We start from the raw sequence: 8819 nt of genomic DNA, 5'->3' as shown, positions 1-8819 counted from the left end.
TGAGGGCCTGTTTTTCTCAAGTAAATCAGAAATAGATTTGAGTACGAGCTAAAGCCACACCAAGTCTATATCTATCTACCGCTTGTATGCTCAGTTTGAAGATACACTCTTAAAAACAAAAGTGCTATAAGCTTCTTCACAGCGGTGCCACACAAGAACCTTTTCTGGTTCCACAAAGAAGCATTCAGTGTAATGTTCTTTGAAGAACCATCTCTTTCTTACCTTTTTATAAACTGAAGTACCTTCTTTCACCAGAATCAGAATCAGAAAGGTTCTTCAGATGTTCTTTAAGGTTCTTTATGCAACCATTTAGACACAAAGGTTCTTCTCTGACATTGTGAAGCACCTTTATTTCTAAGAGTGTATGCAGAAAGGAGGTGGTCTTGTGAGAGACCAAAACCAGAGCCATGTGATCTAAAGACAAAGACCAGAGGATGAGTACAACATCCAGCTCAGTGCTTCTCACACACAAAATACATGAAGTATGAAATATTCAGTGAATATAGACAAATTAAAAGAGAAGCAAGTTGTTACTGCAGCTATCAAATAAAGTCCATAAGAGACACATTTCATTAGAAGTGCAAACTTTGTGACTTGATTGACATTTATGTCTCTATCGCTCAAAGAGAAACATGTTAAGGCTCAAGAAGAGCTCTTTCTGAATTCAGTGGCTGTCGGACCTGTAATCTGCTCTTGATAACACAAGCATTAACACTCGGGTCAAGAGCAGAACTCACGGAGAGACCAAGAGCCTGGAGAGTGTGATGATAAGAGAGGTGGAGAACAGCATGATGAAACATTTATAATGAAGCAGAAAGCTTTGAGCCAGATCAGAAAAACAGACAGCACAATAGAGCGAGAGTGAACAGATCGAAGAGCGCACACCTTTACAACAAAAAAACTCTTACAATGACTGGTAAAGGAACCATTAATCATCTGAACCGTTATTAATGAAGAGTTAGATAAATGTTTCTTCTAACATATGTGACCCAGCACCACAAAACCAGTCCTAAGGGTCTTTTCTTGTTAAACTGAGATGTATATATCAGCCTTGCTTTAGAAAATAGACAGGATTTAATTTCACCGACATGGACATATTGTTTCAGGCACTATAACTCAGATCAATATTCGTTCGTTCATTCTTCTCATACACAGGCCAAAAACTAAAATAAAAAAAGAAACATCATTCACTTTAATAGGAGACTAAGCAAACAGAAAGGCATTATTGATCCCTGAGGGGAAGTTCTTTGTGTATCGTGTTAGAAAACAAGCTCAGATCAGGGCTTGAGGGAACCCGTCCGCAGCGGTGGGAGAAGACCGATCACTTTCTGTGCGCAGACAGAAGGATAAGCTTGGATTTATCTCCTGGTGTCAAGCTGAGCTGCGGGGCAAAGTGTGTGTGTGTGTGTGCTGGCATGAGTGTAGCTCACACACAGCCCTCTCTCCGTCACAATCACTCTCGAGAGCTAACACACTCAAGTACAGCTCAAGAACAAAACACATGGTGCTCTTTTCTGTTGATCATGTAACATACATTTCTATAAATACCTGTAAAACACATGCAAGACCTCATCACGTTAATTTAGAGATTCTTCCGCTCTTAATCAGTGACTGGTGTCTTATGTAATACAGTAGTTGGCATGCAGAATGAGCGCCTTTGTTCTGTGGGACCGCAGGAAGCACTGGAGCTTATTCCTGGGACATATACAGTTGTGCTGGGTGAGATCTTGTAACTAACACTGGATTAAAGCATTAAAAGCTCCCTTAATGAGTACTATTTCTGGAAGCGTCTACATCATTTAATCAAGGACGAGTGTTAATGTTCTCCCGCAGTGGTTTTCATAGCTAGGGAGGAACATACTGCATCAAATAAAATCTTTCTGGGGAAAAGTGGTACTCGAGTGAATAAAATCACCTCTGCTTGGGTGTTCTGTTGGTTATTTACTAGCCGAAGATAAAGGAGGCCATTAAATCATATTCTGATCTCTCTATGGCCCGTGTTCTTCCTTCAGTACAAGTATACGTGACCTTTAGACTGTTATACCTACAAGTTTATTATCCTCAAGGTAAAGAAGTCTAATACTTACACCTCCAAATATGTGTATAACTACAAGTACTGTGAATAAACTAACCACGATAACCACGGTTCTGAGATTTTATCTGATGTTAAACCTTGATTTTCTGCATTGATTTGGGTTACTTTCATTTTATCTCATCTACATCACTTCCTATTAAGCAAAGACGTTTCACGCCGTCGGTCGCACCCTGTTTTTAGACAGTCTATGATCGCACCTCTTTCAAGCACTGAATCACAGTGATGAATCATTATTTCCAACTGAATCATTAAATCAGTACATTGACTCGACACCTGCAATCGAATCAGTCCAATGCGTGTTCAATGAAGTGATGCAATTCAACGGTTCATTAAAAAGTGTTCGGCTCAAAAGAAGGATTGGTTCATGAATCGGACGGAGCGACTGTCGATTTTGTAACTTTGCAGTAGAGAGGAGCGATAAGCTTCCCACAGATCACTTGATCTGGAAAGCATCTGCTGTGCACAAACATCTGACAGATGTCTGTAAGATGTCAGTTTTACATGCATTCTCTAAAGCATCTTAAAGACATCTAATAAACGTCTATTTGACATCTGACAGGAAACATCCTATAGATGTATTGCAGATGAGCAAGCACTCTTATAAATATGTCTTGCAGATGTAAATGCACAAGTCAAACAGCCATCAGGGCTGTATTAGAAAAATTGTGTAAAATGTAAGGTATTATGTTTTGAAGTGTTAATTAAACGTGGAAGTTTCCTAAAATTAAAATACTCTAGATGACCTAAAAGTCCTTCTGAAACATATCTGGCCAGATCAGATCATCAGCTCAATGGCTCACTGTGGGAAGATGGGGATGTGACTCCTCTGCTCTCCACAAGATGGGGATGTATTAGCAGATATAGGAGCAGGACTCTCAGACGGTTATGCAATTGTCCTTTATTATTTAATAGAAACTGAAGCTTTGAAGATTCATAACACCACGTCAAAATCATTATATTGAGCCTTCTGCAGTTCGCTTGAGGTGGCTAAAACCAAATACAGGTTATCCAGAAACCTTTATTGCAACTCAATGCTTTTAGATCAAAGCATTAAAGCTGCCCTGTTCAGAGTCAGGTGACTTCAGCATTAATGAATAAACGGGTGTCCTGTCTTAGTCTTTATAATGAAAGGCACCCGGATTTGATTTACAAGACTTATTTACAGCTCTTTCAGCTAGCTTTTGATTTCTCTTGAATAATAGATCTCTTAATACCAGAGCAGCTGAATAATTGACCGGACAGTGATTTGCTTTCCGCATGTTTTTGGTGCTGAAGAAATGCAAAGATGTGTTTCAGCTCTAGGTTATTCATATGTGTACAAACTCATTACCCAGGTGTAATAGGGCAGCTCCCCGTCAAAGCTTACGCTGTAAAAGCTAAAGGTGTCCTGTGGTGAACCATATTATACTGTATTAAATGGGACTAAATCCTTTACTAAAGTCTTGTTTCAAAGCCAGTTATTAAATAAAATATTTATTTTCCTGGTTTGTTAGGAATCATGTAAAATGTGATAATGATGTTTTAGAATAACAAAGCATGAAAACCTACTACCCCCCCCCCCCCCCCACAAATGTGTGTATTTATATATATATATATATATATATATATATATATATATATATATATATATATATATATATATATATATAGTAAAAGGGCATAATAGAATCCCTTTAATCTTAAACTCTAGTTAACTCTGTTTAGCCCCGCCCATTGATTCCACATAACTGCCTGTTTAGCCCCCCAACCCCCCCCCCCCCCACTGATTCTACATCACTACCTGTTTAGCCCCGCCCATTAATTCCACATCACTACCTGTTTAGCCCCGCCCATTGATTCCACATCTCTACCTGTTTAGCCCCGCCCATTGATTCCACATGACTGCCTTTTTAGCTCCGCCCATTGATTCCACAATCAATATCTGTTTAGCCCTGCCGACTGATTTGTGCATGTAGTATTTATGAGAGAAGAGAATGCGCAGGTATAAGCAGAAAACAAATGACAAAGATGCTCTGAAGACAACCAGATACTGTGCAGTGTCAAGCTGTGGAAAACACTGTTTCTGATCCCAGCATTAGGAAAGAGTGGATCAACTTTACATGAAATGAAGATCCAGACCGTCAGTAGAAAACTGGGTCCTTTGCTCACTTCATTTTACGATGGATTTGTTTACAAACAAGGCATAATTCGACGTGTCATTTTCAAAAAGATTGAAACTAAAAGATGCTGTGCCGACTTTATTGGACCAGACATGTCGCACCACACAAGTGTGAGTAACTGTGAGTAATGTTTTTAACCTCTATCACAGCAGCGGCCATCTGTGAAGGATGTAGGATGTCAAACATGCACAACCATCAGCCAATCAAAGCAGGGGGCGTTTACTTTCGAGTCGACAATCCTCCAGTCCTATTCAAACAGAGCGTTTCAAAGATAGAGGACAGAAAATAGCCTTTTGCTTCTAAATGATGATGTTTTTGATGTAAAAATCTTGATAACATTATAAGTGGACCCCTTTAAGTGACAGACCCTTCAAAAGCTCTAAACCTAACACTTAAACCTATCCTTCTTCCTAATCAGTTCCCAGTCCTAAAGAGGAAAACCACATTAGCAGAACTGAAAGCAGCCAAGCCCTTTCCCTATCTGTTAAATTGGTCTGGTTGATAGGAATGCTGATCTGGGAACATGTCCAAAAGCACAATAAGCATGAGTTTATTCTGTTTATTTCACTTGAAGGATCGCATACATAACAAAGTGCTCTAAAAATGGGCTGTTTACAACGTCAGATTGCCGCATTTGATATTGAACCCCAGAAAACTGGAATCAGCTAATAGAGCAGTTACAGTACAGCTCAATGAAATGATAAAAATAAGTCTGTAAGTTGTTTTTCAACCCAGACGCGGCTCTCAGCCCACCATCCTCCCACTCCACTCTCATCCTCGCCACAGGAAAAAAAGATTGCTGGCCTCCAACTGGCTGGAAACGGTTGTCATGGCAATACTATGACAACGCCTTAGTCCATCTCATTAGTGATGCTATGACCACAGCAGAACATGAGACTTTAATAGCAGAATAGTAACTGCGTGCGCCATGCATGTGACAGCTTTATATAATGCATTTAACAATTAAAGAAACAGCTCTCTCTGATCCACATCACTGTGTGTTTGTTCGCCTGCTTGTCTTTTCGTCTCAGGGATGTTTCTTTCATTCCCACAGCATTTAAGCGCCTAGTCTGTCTAAGGGAACACATCGATTATATTAACTGAGTTTCCTCAATAAACTCCTAATTTGCTGCGTATTGATAGCAAGGTAGTTGTTGCAGTAGTTATGTTTATGTACTGGGTAGGGTTAAGGGATCTAGAATATGGTCATGAATTATTATGTGCTTTATAAGTAATAATAAACAGACAATATGTTAGCAAAATGAATAATAAGCAACTAGTTATTAGTGAATAGTTTTATCCAAATCTAAAGTTTTACCATCACTTTTCTTTCCTCATTGTCATGGTGCAGGGTGCCGTCTCAGCTTCCCCTGCGGTCTGTGTTGTCCTGTCTGTTCGGTAGCTCGTGGTCTGGGCAATCAGCGCTGATTGTGGCGGGGTTGTGCAGATCACGAGCTGATTCTTTCTGTTTAGCTCAGTGTTTGGGTGCTGCTTTCCCCACTGTCTCATCTCATTCTGTGTTGCAGGAGGAGCTGATTAACTTGGTGGATGTACTGGAGGCTTACCATGATTTGAGACCTGCTTCCTGGCACTTCTCCACCTACCTGTTTTGCCCACTCCTCCACGCCTTTACTCTCTGTCGGGTCTGGAGCGGGAGGCCATGGAGAGGTATATAAATGATTCTCTGGTAGCAGGCATTATATGTACCTCATCCTCTCCATCCGGGGCGGGGTTCTTCTTCTTGGAGAAGAAGGATGGTTCGTTGTGCCCCTGTATTGACTATCAGGGGTTGAATGACATCACGGTAAATAATCATTATCCTTTGCCGTTGATGTCATCGGCCTTCAAGCTCCTTCAAGTGGGCAACCATCTTTACGAAGTTGGACCTTCGCAGTGCTTATCACTTGGTTCGGATTAGGGAGGGGGACGAATGGAAGACCGCCTTTAACACCCATACAGGGCACGTTGAGTATTTAGTTATGCTGTTTGGGCTTTCCAACTCCCCAGCGGTCTTTCGAGATATGGTCGATCGGTTTGTTTTTGTTTATATCGACGACATCCTGATTTTTTCCAAGAATGAGCGCTATCATGTCCAGCACGTCAGGCAAGTGCTCCAGCGGCTGCTGGAGAATCGTTTATTCGTTAAGTTGGAGAAGTGTGGGTTTCATGCATAGTCGGTTCCATTCCTGGGTTTTATTCTCTCGCCTGAAGGTATCCAAATGGATCTCGCCATGGTAAAGGCAGTTGCTGATTGGCCCACCCCAGATAGTCGTAGAGCGGTCCAGCGCTTTCTGGGGTTTGCCAATTTTTACAGGCGGTTCATTCGGAACTTTAGCCAGATCGCCCTTCTTCTGACTGATCTCACCTCCACAAGGAAACGATTCTGTTGGTCGTTGCAGGCCCAAGCTGCATTTGAGAACCTTAAGAGTCAATTTATTTCGGCCCCCATTTTAACGACCCCTGACCCATCTCGTCAGTTCATTGTGGAGGTGGATGCGTCGGAGGTGGGAGTTGGGGCAGTTTTGTCTCAAAGATCAACTTCGGACGAGAAAATACATCCCTGCGCCTTCTTTTCTCATCGTTTAACCCCCGCGCAACAGAACTTTGACATTGGGAATAGGGAGTTACTAGCTGTCAAGCTGGGTGTGGAGGAGTGGCGTCACTAGTTAGAGGGACACGATTTCCGTTTATCATTTGGACTGATCATAAAAATGTTGAGTACATTCGCACTGCCAGGAGAATAAATTATAGGCAGGCTCGCTGGGCATTATTTTTTGGACATTTCAGGTTTACCATTTCTTATCGCCCGGGCTCTAAGAATGGTAAACCTGATGCGCTGTCGCGGGTCTTTGAGGCTGAGGCTAGTCCTACCCTCCCGGTGGCCATTTTGCATCCCAAACAGGTTGTGGCTGCGGGTGGAATCCAAGGTCCGCGTGGAACTACACGATACTTCTGTTCCCACTGGATGTCCAGAGGGTCTGCTCTTTGTACCCGAGTCAGTCCGAACTAGCGTACTTCAGTGGGGCCACTCTTCTAGTCTAGCTTGCCACCCTGGAGCGACTCGTACTTGTAGGTTAATCAAGCAGCGGTTTTGGTGGCCGTCCATGGTGCAGGATGCTCGACGGTTTGTGCTGCGGGTAAGGGATCCAAAAGAACCCCAGCAGGGTTACTTCAGCCATTGTTGGTCCCTTCGCGGCCCTGGTCACAAATAGCGATGGACTTTATGACTGGCTTGCCTACATCTAGGGGCAAGACGGTAGTTCTCACTTTGGAGGACAGATTCTCAAAGGCGGTCCATTTTATTCTCCTCCCCAAATTGCCATCAGGGAGGGAGACAGCGACTACGGTTCATGGCCTCCCGATGAACGTGGTTTCTGACAGAGGTCCCCTGTTTGTGTCTAGGTTTTGGACAGAGTTCTGTCGACAGCTGGGGGCGACTGCGAGTCTATCTCCCGGTTATCACCCGCAGACTAATGGTCAGGCCGAGCATGCAAACCAAGATTTGGAGAGAGTCCTACGCTGTGTAGCGTCTGCTGAGCCGTCATCTTGGAGTTCCAGGTTGGCCATGGTAGAGTACGCGCATAACTCCCTCCCGATCTCATCTACGGGTTTCTCTCCCTTCCAGTGCTGTTTAGGCTACCAGCCACCTCTATTCCTCTCTCAAGAATCCAATGCCGTTGTTCCTTCCACGCATGCATTTATTCAGAGATGCCTCCGCACTTGGAGGATCGCCAGAAAAGCCCTCACTCGGACTGGCGAGAGGAACAAGGCATCAGCGGACCGTCACCATACTAAGCCCCCTCTTTACGTGTGTGGTCAGAGAGTCTAGTTGTCTACTAAGGACATTAACTTCAGACTGCCCTCACGTAAACTGGGACCCAAATTTGTTGGACCATTTATCATCGCCAAGGTGCTTAGTCCGGTGTCAGTTCGGCTCAAATTGCCCCCTCAGTTTAGAAGGATCCACCCGGTTTTCCACGTTTCTAAGATTAAACCCGCCTTTCGCTCCCCCCTTCAGCCCCTGACCTCTGCCCCTCCACCTCCTATGCTCATCGAGGGGTCGCCTGTCTATACTGTATGGCGGCTCATTTATGTGAGGCGTAGGGGTAGAGAGATGCTGGATTCCGCCTCGCGACATTCTGGATCGCGCTCTCATTGATCAATTTCCCTTTCTCTCTACTCTGCTTCTGAGTCCTCTGTCCAATACGCACCCTGACACTCATCCTCAGCAAAACCTCCTGTGCATCTCAGCACAATATCAAGCAATCTGAACACTGTTTAATATGTAATTTTTTGGACCAATGAAATGACAGAATGATGAAAAAAGAAACCAAGTAGCTGATAAAATGTCTTATTTTTTGAATGGTTAGGACAAAAAGTCCTTAGACTTTTAGAGACACACGGTTAGAACCAGTGTTGAGGAAAGTTACTTTTCATTATTGCATTATTCCCTTAAAAAAAGGGACTTTTTATGAAAAGTATTGTTACATTGCTTTTGTGTTTTCTCATCTGGCATTGGGCTTGCTTGTTTGATTTTAATACAAAAGGTTCTATTTATGGCGAAT

The sequence above is a fragment of the Carassius gibelio genome, chromosome B15 (genome assembly GCF_023724105.1).
Source record: "Carassius gibelio isolate Cgi1373 ecotype wild population from Czech Republic chromosome B15, carGib1.2-hapl.c, whole genome shotgun sequence".
NCBI lineage: Eukaryota > Metazoa > Chordata > Actinopteri > Cypriniformes > Cyprinidae > Carassius > Carassius gibelio.
The sequence above is the reverse complement of the archived record's forward strand: the minus strand, read 5'-3'. Positions refer to the sequence as shown.